This window comes from Triticum urartu, chromosome 5A (assembly GCF_056163025.1).
Source record: "Triticum urartu cultivar PI428250 chromosome 5A, HENAU_Tu73, whole genome shotgun sequence".
NCBI classification, from domain to species: Eukaryota; Viridiplantae; Streptophyta; class Magnoliopsida; order Poales; family Poaceae; genus Triticum; species Triticum urartu.
The window spans coordinates 95,259,157-95,273,328 of NC_141877.1; positions in this window are offsets into that span (position 1 = coordinate 95,259,157).

Here is a 14,172-nt window from a genome sequence, read left to right on the forward strand (position 1 = left end):
GACTCGTCTAACCGTGTCCGTAGTCTTGACGACCTGTCGAATGCTTTAGTTGGTGAGGCCGTTTTAGTGTGCAGCTGCCGAGGCAGCCGCACTCTCTTCGGCGCGCAGGGATCACTCAATATTTCCATTTACTGTAATGATGCCACATGGACCGGGCATCTTAAGCATGAGGGAAGCGTAATGCGGTATTGCATTAAAGCGAGCGAAAGCTTCGCGTGCTTGGCAGCCACTTTGGAACGGAGCAATGTGGAAGGTTAAATTTTCACTATGGAGGTTATCGGGGAAGCCAAATATAACCTCTAGTAGCAGGGAGCCCGTGCAATGAGCCCCTAGGCCTGGCGTTACTCCTTTAAAGGTAGTATTGCTGTGGCGAATTTTCGTTGGGTCTATCCCCATTTTACGGATTGTGTCCTGATATATCAGGTTTAGACTGCTGCCACCGTCCACCAGGACTCATGTGAAGTGGTATCCGTCAATTATTGGGTCTAATACCAAGGCAGCCCATCCTGCATGCCGGATACTTGCTGAGTAATCCCGATGGTCAAAAGTGATCGGTTGAGACGACCAGTGGCAGGACTCCGCGGTGATAGGCCCTTGGGCATATTTCTCTGGGAGTGCCGCTTTGTTTCTCCCCTTGATCACGTGTAACACGTTTACTATTTTGACTTCTGGTGGGAATTTTTTTTGTTCCCCAGTGTCTTGCTTGAGAGTCTCATCCTCGTCTTCGCTTGGTGTATCCTCCCCCTTGTGTACGGCATTGAGCTTGCCGGACTGCTTGAAGACCCAACAGTCTCTGTGGGTGTGATTAGTGGGTTTACCAGGGGTGCTATGGATCTGACATATTTGGTCCAGAATTTTGTTTAGGCTGGACAGTTCATCTCTGGCGCCTTTAGAGGGCGGCTTTTGCTGACCTGGCCGAGAGCTTCTGAATCCGGCGTTTACCGCCGTGCTCTTCGGGCTGTCTTCTTTATTCCGGCGCTTATTATTTTTGCTGCATCGTGATTTCCCATTTCCATCCCTAACTTCAGATGTACTTGGGTCGCTGGTGCTGCATCTGGCTAGCCAGCTATCCTCACCCACGCAAAAGCGGGTCATGAGGCTTGTTAATTCTGCCATTGTTCTCGGCTTTTCTTGGCCGAGGTGTCTGGCAAGCCATTCGTCGCGGACGTTGTGCTTAAAAGCTTCCAAGGCTTCGGCGTCCGGACAGTCGACTATTTTGTTCTTTTTAGTAAGAAACCTGTCCAAAGCTTTCGGGCTGACTCTCCGGGCTGTTGAGTTATATGACTCAAATCATCCGCGTCCAGAGGTCGGACATAAGTCCCTTGAAAATTTGCCCGAAAAGCGTCTTCAAGCTCTTCCCAGCTTCCAATGGAGCTTTCGGGGAGACTTTTAAGCCAGTGCCGAGCTGGCCCTTTGAGTTTGAGGGGTAAATACTTAGTGGCGTGGAGATCATCTCCTCGAGCCATATAGATATGAAGGATATAGTCCTCAATCCAGAGCCCAGGGTCTGTTGTTCCGTCGTATGCCTCTATGTTTACGGGTTTGAATCCCTCTGGAAATTCATGGTCCGGCACCTTGTCGGTGAAATATAGGGGGTGTGCGGCACCCCTGTATCTGGGTGTATGATGTCTACTACACAACCTTCTTCTTGTAGACATTGTAGGGCCTCCAAGTGCAGAGGTTTGTAGGGCAGTAGCAAATTTCCCTCAAGTGGATGACCTAAGGTTTATCAATCCGTAGGAGGCGTAGGATGAAGATGGTCTTCTCAAGCAACCCTGCAATCAAATAACAAAGAGTCTCTTGTGTCCCCAACACACCCAATACAATGGTAAATTGTATAGGTGCACTAGTTCGGCGAAGAGATGGTGATACAAGTGCAATATGGATAGTAGATAATAGTTTTTGCAATCTGAAATAATAAAAACAGCAAGGTAGCAACTAATAAAAGTGAGCGTAAACGGTATTTCAATGCGTTGAAACCAAGCCTAGGGTTCATACTTTCGCTAGTGTAAGTTCCCTCAACAATACTAACATAATTAGATCACATAACTATCCCTCAACATGCAACAAAGAGTCACTCCAAAGTCACTAATAGCAGAGAACGAACGAAGAGATTATGGTAGGGTAAGAAACCACCTCAAAGTTATTCTTTCCAATCAATCTATTGGGCTATTCCTATAAGTGTCACAAACAGCCCTAGAGTTCGTACTAGAATAACACCTTGAGACACAAATCAACCAAAACCCTAATGTCACCTAGATACTCCAATGTTACCTCAAGTATCCGTGGGTATGATTATACGATATGCATCACACAATCTCAGATTCATCTATTCAACCAACACATAGAACCTCATAGACTGCCCCAAAGTTTCTACCGGAGAATCACGACAAAAACGTGTGCCAACCCCTATGCATAGGTTCCCAATGTCACGAAACCCGCAAGTTGGTCACCAAGACATACATCAAGTGGCACATGGTATCCCATTGTCACCACAGATATCCACGGCAAGACATACATCAAGTGTTCTCGGGTCTTTAAAGACTCAATCCGATAAGATTACTTAAAGGGGAAACTCAATTCATTACAAGATAGAAGAGGGGGAGGAGAAACATAAGATCCAACTATAATAGCAAAGCTCGCGATACATCAAGATCGTGCCAAATCAAGAACACGAGAGAGAGAGAGAGAGAGAGATCAAACACATAGCTACTGGTACATACCCTCAGCCCCGAGGGAGAACTACTCCCTCCTTGTCATGGAGAGCGACAGGATGATGAAGATAGCCACTTGTGAGGGTTCCCCCCTCCGGCAGGGTGCCGGAACAGGGTCCCGATCGACTTTTGGTGGCTACCGAGGCTTCTGGCAGCGGAACTCCAGATCTAATGTGTGTTCTGGAAGTTTAGGGTATATGGAGTTATATAGGCAGAAGAAGCACGTCAGGGGAGCCACGGGGGCCCCATGAGGAAGGGGGCGCGCCCTAGGGGGGTGGGCGCGCCCCCACCCTCGTGGGAAGCTCCCGTATCTTCTGACGTGGGGTCCAAGTCCATCAGGTGTGTTTCCTTCCAAAAATAACTTCTCCAGTTGATTTCGTTCCGTTTTGACTCCGTCTGATATTCCTTTTCTTCAAAACACTGAAATAGGCATAAAACAACAAATCTGGGCTGGGCCTCCGGTTAATAGGTTAGTCCCAAAAATAATATAAAAGTGGATAATAAAGCCCAATATTGCCCAAAACAGTAGATAATATAGCATGGAGCAATCAAAAATTATAGATACGTTGGAGATGTATCAGGCGTCCCCAAGCTTAATTCATGCTCGTCCTCGAGTAGGTAAATGATAAAAAAGAATTTTTGATGTGGAGTGCTACTTGGCATAATTTCAATGTAATTCTTCTTAATTGTGGTATGAATATTCAGATCCATAAGATTCAAAACAAAAGTTCATATTGACATAAAAATAATAATACTTCAAGCATACTAACTAAGCAATTATGTCTTCTCAAAATAACATGGCCAAAGAAAGTTATCCCTACAAAATCATATAGTCTGGCTATGCTCCATCTTCACCACACAACATATTTAAATCATGCACAACCCCGATGACAAGCCAAGCAATTGGTTCATACTTTTGATGTTCTCAAACTTTTTCAATCTTCACGGAATACATGAGCGTGAGCCATGGACATAGCACTATAGGTGGAATAGAATGGTGGTTGTGGGGAGGACAAAAAGGGAGAAGATATTCTCACATCGACTAGGCGTATCAACGGGCTATGGAGATGCCCATCAATAGATATCAATGTGAGTGAGTAGGGATTGCCATGCAATGGATGCACTAGAGCTATAAGTGTATGAAATCTCAACAAAAGAAACTAGTGGGTGTGCATCCAACTCGCTTGTTCACGAAGACCTAGGCCAATTTTAGGAAGCCCATCATTGGAATATACAAGCCAAGTTCTATAATGAAAGATTCCCACTAGTATATGAAAATGACAACATAGGAGACTCTATCATGAAGATCATGGTGCTACTTTGAAGCACAAGTGTGGTAAAAGGATAGTAGCATTGTCCCTTTTATTTTATTTTTACTTTTTTTATTTGGCCCTTATTTTTTTTTTCTTTTTTTGTCCTTTATTTTTTATTTTATTTTTTTATTTGGCCTTTCTTTTTTTATGGCCTTTCTCTTTTTTGGGGGGGGACAATGCTCTATTGAATGATGATCATCACACTTATATTTATTTACAACTCAATGATACAACTCGATACTAGAACAAAGTATGACTCTATATGAATGCCTCCGGCGGTGTACAGGGATATGCAAAGAATCAAGAGCGACAAGTATGAAAGAATTATGAACGGTGGCTTTGCCACAAATACTATGTCAACTACATGATCATGCTAAGCAATATGACAATGATGAATGTGTCATGATGAACGGAATGATGGAAAGTTGCATGGCAATATATCTCGGAATGGCTATGGAAGTGCCATAATAGGTAGGTATGGTGGCTGTTTTGAGGAAGGTATATGGTGGGTTTATGGTACCGGCGAAAGTTGCGCGGTACTAGAGAGGCTAGCAAAGGTGGAAGGGTGAGAGTGCGTATAATCCATGGACTCAACATTAGTTATAAAGAACTCACATACTTATTGCAAAAATCTAGAAGTTATCAAAGCAAAGTATTACGTGCATGCTCCTAGGGGGATAGATTGGTAGGAAAAGACCATCGCTCATCCCCGACCGCCACTCATAAGGAAGACAATCAGTAAATAAATCATGCTCCGACTTCATCACATAACGGTTCACCATACGTGCATGCTACGGGAATCACAAACTTCAACACAAGTATTTCTCAAATTCACAACTACTCAACTAGCATGACTCTAATATCACCATCTCCATATCTCAAAACAATTATCAAGTATCAAACTTCTCATAGTATTCAACACACTCATAAGAGAATTTTATTATTCTTGAATACCTAGCATATTAGGATTTTAAGCAAATTACCATGCTATTTAAGACTCTCAAAATAATATAAGTGAAGCATGTGAGTTCATCTATTTCTTCAAAATAAAACTACCACCATGCTCTAAAAGATATAAGTGAAGCACTAGAGCAAATGACAAACTACTCCGAAAGATGTAAGTGAAGATCAATGAGTAGTCGAATAATTATGCAATTATGTGAAGACTCTCTAACATTTAATAATTTCAGACCTTGGTATTTTATTCAAACAGCAAGAAAAACTAAATAAAATAAAATGACGCTCCAAGCAAAACACATATCATGTGGTAAATAAAAATATAGCTCCAAGTAAAGTTACCGATGAACGAAGACAAAAGAGGGGATGCCTTCCGGGGCATCCCAAGCTTAGGCTCTTGGTTGTCCTTGAATATTACCTTGGAGTGCCTTGGGCATCCCCAAGCTTAGGCTCTTGCCACTCTGTATTCCATAGTCCATCGAATCTTTACCCAGAACTTGAAAACTTCACAACACAAAACTTAAAGTAGAAAACTCGTAAGCTCCGTTAGTATAAGAAAATAAATCACCACTTAAAGGTACTGTAATGAACTCATTTTTTATTTATGTTGGTGTTATATATACTGTATTCCAACTTCTCTGTGGTTTATAAACTATTTTACCAGCCATAGATTCATCAAAATAAGCAAACAACACAATGAAAACAGAATCTGTCAAAAACAGAACAGTCTGTAGTAATCTGGATCAAACGTATACTTCTGGAACTCATAAAATTCTCAAATAAATTGCTGGACCTGAGGAATTTATCTATTAATCATCTGAAAAACGAATTAACTAAATATCACTCTCCAGATAAAAATGGCAGCAGTTCTCGTGAGCGCTAAAGTTTCTGTTTTTGACAGCATGATCAACAAGACTTTCACCCCAAGTCTTCCCAAAGGTTCTACTTGGCACAAACACAAATTAAAAGCATAAAACCACATCTAAACAGAGGCTAGATGAATTATTTATTATTAAACAGGAACAAAAAGCAAGGAACAAAAATAAAGTTGGGTTGCCTCCCAACAAGCGCTATCGTTTAACGCCCCTAGCTAGGCATGATGATTTCAACGATGCTCACATAAAAGATAAGAATTGAAACATAAAGAGAGCATCATGAAGAATATGACTAGCAAATTTAAGTCTAACCCACTTCCTAGGCATAGGGATTTTGTGAGCAAACAACTTATGAGAACAAGAATCAACTTGCATAGGAAGGTAAAACAAGCATAACTTCAAAACTTTAAGCACATAGAGAGGAAACTTGGTATTATTGCAATTCCTACAAGCATATATTCCTCCCTCATAATAATTTTCAGTAGCATCATGAATGAATTCAACAATATAACCAGCACCTAAAGCATTCCTTTCATGATCTACAAGCATAGAAAATTTACTACTCTCCACATAAGCAAAATTCGTCTCATTCGGAACAGTGGGAGTATCATAGGAAACTTGAATACTATAAATTGTTTCCACATTAAAAAAGTAATGTTCAGATAAGGGGTAATCATAATCATGACAAGTTTTATAGATATAATCACTAATTTTTATAGCATAAGTATCATCACAATAATCATCATAAGTAAGGGGCATGCTATCATCATTATAAACTTGCATATCAAAACTTGGGAGACTAAAAATATCATCTTCATTAATCATAGCTTCCCCAAGCTTGGGACAAACATTAATTGCAGCAAATATATTCTCAAATATGTCATCCTCATCAAACATAGCTTCCCCAAGCTTGGGCCTTTTCATATCATAAGCATAATCACTCTCATCATTAATAGTATAGATAGCACCGATAGTATAGCAATTATTATATTCTTCCAAGCAAGTGCCAAAAAGATTTTCAAGATCATAAGAAGTATCATTATCTTCCACAATTATATTTTCATGAGGCACAATAGTAATAGGGGCAGCATTATTTGGGAGAGACACCTTTTTACCTCTCTTCCTTTTTCTTTTCTTCTTCTTCACATCATGTGTGGGTCCAATCCTCTTTTTGGAGCTCCTTATTAATGAGATTGGTTGAATAGAAGGCTCCTCCTCGTTACCTGATTCATCATAAGAAATAATAGGAGGATGTTGGGAAGTCTCTTCCCTTTCATTAGTATTCTCTTCATCCTCTATTTGTTTTCTTTTCTTTATGTAATTGGCAATATAAGGATTTTCAATACAATTCACCGCACAATACATATAAATTTCTTCTAGATCAAAGCCAAGAAGTTTGTAACGGGCAAATTCTGGAAGATCATTAGTTAAACATTTCATTTCTTCATAACCCATAAGCAAACTAAGTTCATTATAATGTGCAAGGGAAATCAAGTCATCACAATTTTTGGACATGATTAGATCGTGAAACAATTTGCATCGGATAGCTAAATGACCACTTTCATTGCAAAGTCCACAAGTACGGCCAAGATAATTTAAATTTTCAGCACATTCATCTAGCTCTTCTTGCAACAATTTGGTTTCTAAGTACTTATGCTTCTTGCAATATCTATCTTCCCTATTTGGTGTGTACTTACAAACCCAATGCACTCCACAAAAATTGACATGTTTATAGAAGACATTTTCATCATAACTAGTGCAATCATCATTAGCATCATGGATATTCAAGGAATTCATACTAACAACATTGCAATCATGCTCATCATTCAAATATTTAATGCCAAACATTTTATAGATTTCTTCTTCTAGCACTTGAGCACAATTATCCTTTCCATCATACTTACGAAAGATATTAAAAAGGTGAAGCGGATGAGACAAACTCAATTCCATTTTTTATAGTTTTCTTTTATAAACTAAACTAGTGATAAAATAAGAAACTAAAAGACTCGATTGCAAGATCTAAAGATATACCTTCAAGCGCTAACCTCCCCGGCAACGGCGCCAGAAAAGAGCTTGATGTCTACTACACAACCTTCTTCTTGTAGACATTGTTGGGCCTCCAAGTGCAGAGGTTTGTAGGACAGTAGCAAATTTCCCTCAAGTGGATGACCTAAGGTTTATCAATCCGTAGGAGGCGTACAATGAAGATGGTCTCTCTCAAGCAACCCTGCAACCAAATAACAAAGAGTCTCTTGTGTCCCCAACACACCCAATACAATGGTAAATTATATAGGTGCACTAGTTCGGCGAAGAGATGGTGGTACAAGTGCAATATGGATAGTAGATAATAGTTTTTGTAATCTGAAATAATAAAAACAGCAAGGTAGCAAGTGATAAAAGTGAACGTAAACGGTATTGCAATGCGTTGAAACTAGGCCTAGGGTTCATACTTTCGCTAGTGTAAGTTCCCTCAACAATACTAACATAATTGGATCACATAACTATCCCTCAACATGCAACAAAGAGTCACTCACTAATAGCGGAGAACGAACGAAGAGGTTATGGTAGGGTATGAAACCACCTCAAAGTTATTCTTTCCAATCAATCCATTCGGCTATTCCTATAAGTGTCACAAACAACCCTAGAGTTCATACTAGAATAACACCTTAAGACACAAATCAACCAAAACCCTAATGTCACCTAGATACTCCAATGTCGCCTCAAGTATCTGTGGGTATGATTATACGACATGCATCACACAGTCTCAGATTCATCTATTCAACCAACACATAGAACCTCATAGACTGCCCCAAAGTTTCTACCAGAGAATCACGACAAAAACGTGTGCCAACCCCTATGCATAGGTTTCCAATGTCACGAAACCCGCAAGTTGGTCACCAAGACATACATCAAGTGGCACATGGTATCCCATTGTCACCACAGATATCCACGGCAAGACATACATCAAGTGTTCTCGGGTCTTTAAAGACTCAATCCGATAAGATTACTTCAAAGGGGAAACTCAATTCATTACAAGAGAGAAGAGGGGGAGGAGAAACATAAGATCCAACTATAATAGCAAAGCTCACGATACATCAAGATTGTGCCAAATCAAGAACACGAGAGAGAGAGAGAGATCAAACACATAGCTACTGGTACATACCCTCAGCCCCGAGGGAGAACTACTCCCTCCTCGTCATGGAGAGCGTCGGGATGATGAAGATGGCTGCCGGTGAGGGTTCCCCCCTCCGGCAGGGTGCCGGAACAGGGTCCTGATTGACTTTTGGTGGCTACAGAGGCTTCTGGCGGCGGAACTCCCGATCTAATGTGTGTTCTGGAAGTTTTAGGGTATATGGAGTTATATCGGCAGAAGAAGCACGTCAGGGGAGCCACAGGGGCCCCATGAGGCAAGGGGCGCACCCTAGGGGGTGGGCGCGCCCCCCCATCCTCGTGGGCAGCTCCCGTATCTTCTAACGTGGGGTCCAAGTCCATTAGGTGTGTTTCCTTCCAAAAATAACTTCTCCAGTTGATTTCGTTCCGTTTCGACTCCGTCTGATATTCCTTTTCTTCAAAACACTGAAATAGGCATAAAACTGCAAATCTGGGCTGGGCCTCCGGTTAATAGGTTACTCCCAAAAATAATATAAAAGTGGATAATAAAGCCCAATATTGCCCAAAACAGTAGATAATATAGCATGGAGCAATCAAAAATTATAGATACGTTGGAGACGTATCAGTGTACCGCGTTGTTCGGATGTTTGTTGTGTTGCATCGTATGCTGGAGCGCGCTTGCGTGGTCCATAGATGGATCTGGTTGCGTCGTCCTTTTGATGCGAGCCCTCGCGTGGATCGCGTATTGGCTTATGTGCGGCGTTGTTTGCCGCTCTATGTTGGCCGTGAGGTCGTCTATCCGGCCAGATGGCTGTTTTAATTTTTGGTTGCGGGGGATCTAAGGCCTCCTCATCGAATTCAGGTAGCAACTTCTGCTTCGGGTAGCTCTTGGTGTGGCGATTACCACCGTACTTCGCTGCTGAGTTGAGTACTTTACTCCATCTGATTCAGAGTGTGTCTTGCGCAGCCTTGAGCCTTTGCTTCTGCTTTTCTAGACTCCTCGCGGTGGCAACAAGCCTTTGACGGCATTCTATTGCTCCGGGTGTCCGTCCGATGTGATGTCGTCCGGACTATTATCTTTGACAGAATCGGGTTGTTCGGTTTGATTCTCCGTGTTGCCGTGGTCCGGCGATTGTTCACCCTGCTCTAAGGCTGGGTCTATATGATCGTTGTTTCTGCCGAGGTAGGATTTGGGGCGGCGCTTATGCCGCCGCTTTGACTGCTTCTCGAGGGGACAACCCTCTGTTGCATCCTTCCGTTCCTCGTTGTCGTCTTCTTTTGGTGTGTCCACAATGTATACGTCATGTGATGAAGTGGGCGTCCAGTGCCCTGTGGGCAGTGGTTCCTGTTCGCCTCCTGCATCGTCGTCCATACCGTCAATGTCTTCGGAGTCGAAGTCGAGCATGTCGTTTAAGTCATCTACAGTGGCTATTAAGTGGGTGGTGTGTGGGCGACGAATTTCTTCGTCATCCGCATCCCAATCCTGCCGGACATAGTTTGGCCAGGACTCTCCTGACAAGGAGAGAGACTTTAATGAATTCAGTATGTCGCCGAAGGGTGAGTGCTGAAAGATATCCGCGGAGGTGAACTCCATGATTGGCACCCAGTCGGATTTGATAGGCACAGGCGCAGGCAGTTCGGAGTCCGTGGTCGGGGAAGGATCCGGCAGTTTGGCAACACGGCTCTCGTGAAGGGTAAGGTCGATATTCGGCTCGATCGCCGCTGAGGGTAAGGCCTCCGTGGTGGGGTCTATCCACCCGTCCATGGACGGTGCAACTGGCTCCGAATTGAGGGTCGGAGCGGCCGCCGGTGCGATCTCTTGAACACTGTCAGATGGTAGAGCTAAATCGTACTCATCGTGACCGCGTGACGCACAGGGCAGAGGCTCGAATCCGTCGAAGATCAAGTCTCCGCGGATATCGGCCGTGTAGTTTAAGCTTCCAAACCTGACCTGGTGGCCAGGGGCGTAACTTTCGATCTGCTCCAGATGGCCAAGTGAGTTGGCCTGCAGTGCGAAGCCGCCGAATACAAAAATATGTCCGGGGAGAAAAGTCTCACCCTGGACTGCATCGCTATCGATGATCGTAGGAGCCATCAAGCCTAACGGCGACGACACAGAGGAACTCTCAATGAAAGCACCAATGTCGGTGTCAAAACCGGCGGATCTCGGGTAGGGGGTCCCGAACTGTGCATCTAAGGCGGATGGTAACAGGAGGCAGGGAACACGATGTTTTACCCAGGTTTGCGCCCTCTTGATGGAGGTAAAACCCTATGTCCTGCTTGATTAATATTGATGATATGGGTAGTACAAGAGTAGATCTACCACGAGATCAGAGAGGCTAAACCCTAGAAGCTAGCCTATGGTATGATTGTACATTATTGTGTCCTACGGACTAAAACCCTCCAGTTTATATAGACACCGGAGGGGGCTAGGGTTACACAAGGTCGGTTACAAAGGAGGAGATATCCATATCCGTACTGCCTAGCTTGCTTTCCACGCCAAGTAGAGTCCCATACGGACACGAGATGAAGTCTTCAACCTTGTATCTTCATAGTCCAACAGTTCGGCCAAAGGATATAGTCCGGCTGTCCGGAGACCCCCTAATCCAGGACTCCCTCAGCAAGAAAGGTAGCACTTACGCGGAGACCACCAGCGGCTTCTTCACTTCCTTGCAAAAGCAGTGGGCCTTTGCGGCCGCCTCGTCCCGCTTGGTCGCCACGGCCGAGCCCTTGGGCTTCTTCGGCCGGCTGCCGAACAGGCTCGGCGCGGCCCTGCGCTTCTTCGCGCCGCCTTGGGCGTCCGGCGCGGCAGAAGAGCTCGCGCCGGGCTGGCCGGCTCCTGGCTAGTGGCGTGGGGCGACCTCCTCCGCGTCATCGTCAGGCCAGTCCTCGAAACTGGCCCGAGCCTCGTGCCGCCCACTTCGCCGCTTCCTCCCTCGGCGTCGTCCTCCAAGGCCGCCGCCCCCAAGTCAGGGTCGTCGACGTCACTCTCCACCCGGTCGGGGAGGAATTCGCGGGTTGGCCCCACGGTGCCGGCTACCGGATGAAGGAGGGGGTTCTAACGAAAGTCGATTGGTCAAATTGTCCAAGACGGACTCGGCGGCAAAGAAGTCAAAGAAAAAGGAAAAGAAACAACTCACCATGGACGGAGGGTTGGCGCGTGAATACGGCTCCTTGTCGAACTGCCACTCTCCTGTGAGCTCACAGTTCGCAAGGTAGTTCACCATGTGAGCTACCTCCGCGTGAGGCATCTCCTTGGTGCACAGACGACTCGGGTCCCGATGCTCGCTCATCTGGCAAATCATGTGGGGGCGACTTTGGAGTGGGAGCACTCGGCGCGCCATGAAGGCGGCCAACAAATCCGGCCCAGTCAGGCCCTCCGACTGCGTCAGCACTCGGAGTCGCGCGATGGCGCCGGCTCCAGCGGGCATCAGCGTCCTGGCCCGATACGACCAGTTGGGCTGCCTCCCAGCTGGCGGGCCGGCTACGTAGACCGGCAGATTGACCCAGTCGCCCTCCGCGAAGATGCTCTTCACGTAGAAGTACGACCGCTGCCACATCTTCACCGACTTTATCAGCCGGATGGGGGGAAACGGGTTGTCGGTCCCCGACCTCGGCACGGCGATGAACGTGCCGCACTGAGCCGGCATGCCTGCGGCTTGGGTGCCAAGCTTGGAGTAGAAGAACTCCCCCCAGATCTTGATGGTGGGGAGAACGCCGAGGAAACCTTCGCACAAGGCGACGAAGGCGGACAACAGCATCACCGTGTTGGGGGTGAGGTGGTGCGGCTGGAGACCGTAGAACTCGAGAAAGGCGCGGAAGAAGCCGCTCGCCAGAAGGCCAAGGCCGCGTAGGCAGTGCAAGCAGAAGACGACCCGCTTGCCCTCCTCCGGCACCGGCGAGATTTCCTTCTTCGGCGCGAGGCGGACCCTCACGAAGTCCTTGCCGGGCAGCCGCCGTGTCATGCGGAGGAAATCTATGTGATCATCGTGGACCTACGAACCGTTCCAAGTGCCGGAGTGCACCACGGGGGGTGTCGCGGCGGAAGAAGAGCTCATTGGGAACGGGTCACCGCGGCGCTCGGCGTGGCTTGGGGCGCGGCGGGGAGAGAAGAAGGGGAGGAAGCAATGAGGAGAAGGGGCGTGCGTGCTCTGCCGCTCCCCCTCCTCCCCCTACTTATAGACCGGTGGGCTGTGAAGCCGAGGGGGCGGGTGTGGGATTTACTGCGCCCACTACCCCATGCCTCCCACATGTATCACGCAAAGTTACTGCGCGCAGTAACTCCGCGGGAATCTCAACCGTTCGCCCCGGCCGCAGTGGATCCACTCGCGTGCCGTGGCGTGGTAGTGGTGGGCCCCGCCTATAGGTGTGTCCCATCACGCGCGTGGGTGGGCAGACTGGCCCGGCCGCACGTCGCCACGTGACAGGCCCGAAACAGGCGGCGGCCCGGAAGCTTAGCTAGCACGCCACTTGGATCCCGCCGAGGTGTTCGAAAATTTTGGACAAGTCAGATTGGGCGAGTCCGACTCCTGCCAGTCGGCCCGGCAGAAGCCGAATGAAGCTTCGCCTCAAGCACTTGGAGAAAGGAAACTGCTGAGGCTCCTCGACCAGTCGCCCGCGGCGTCTCACCAGCTTCGGGGACTACTGTCGGAGTAATGGGCCACGGGTAGGCTAACCCGACGCCCATAACCTTTAAAGACATCGGGGCTGACTGCGCCCCTCAGGATGCCAAGGAAAAGAGTCGCCTTCTAGAAGCCGGCTGGAGAAGTAGCCGGCTGCCCGTAGACGGCCGAGTCCAGAAGGCGAGGTCGAGACGAGCCGACTCCTGGCAGGCGGCTTCCAGAGAAGCTGGCTCCGAGGAGTCGGCCCGCGGCCCCTTCGAAGCCCGTACCCACATCAAGGGGGATGGGGCGGGGGATGGCTACAGTGCAGCCCATCCCCTCCCCTTCCTAAGGGCTGGCGCGGCCACAGTGTGTTGTACCAATGAGGAGCCCCGCCCGGCGCGGCACTGTTGCCATGCCAGCCTTGACGTCACCACGGGCAGGCGGAGTCCTGCTCCCACGACGGCCTGTTTGTATGGCCCAAGGACGACGGGCCCCACCAGTCAGCGAGAGTCCAAAAGACGGCGAAGAGCCCTACCAATCGGACCCTATGGGAGTCGGCCTGCTCCTCCCATGGGCCCCACGCGCCATTAACCAGACT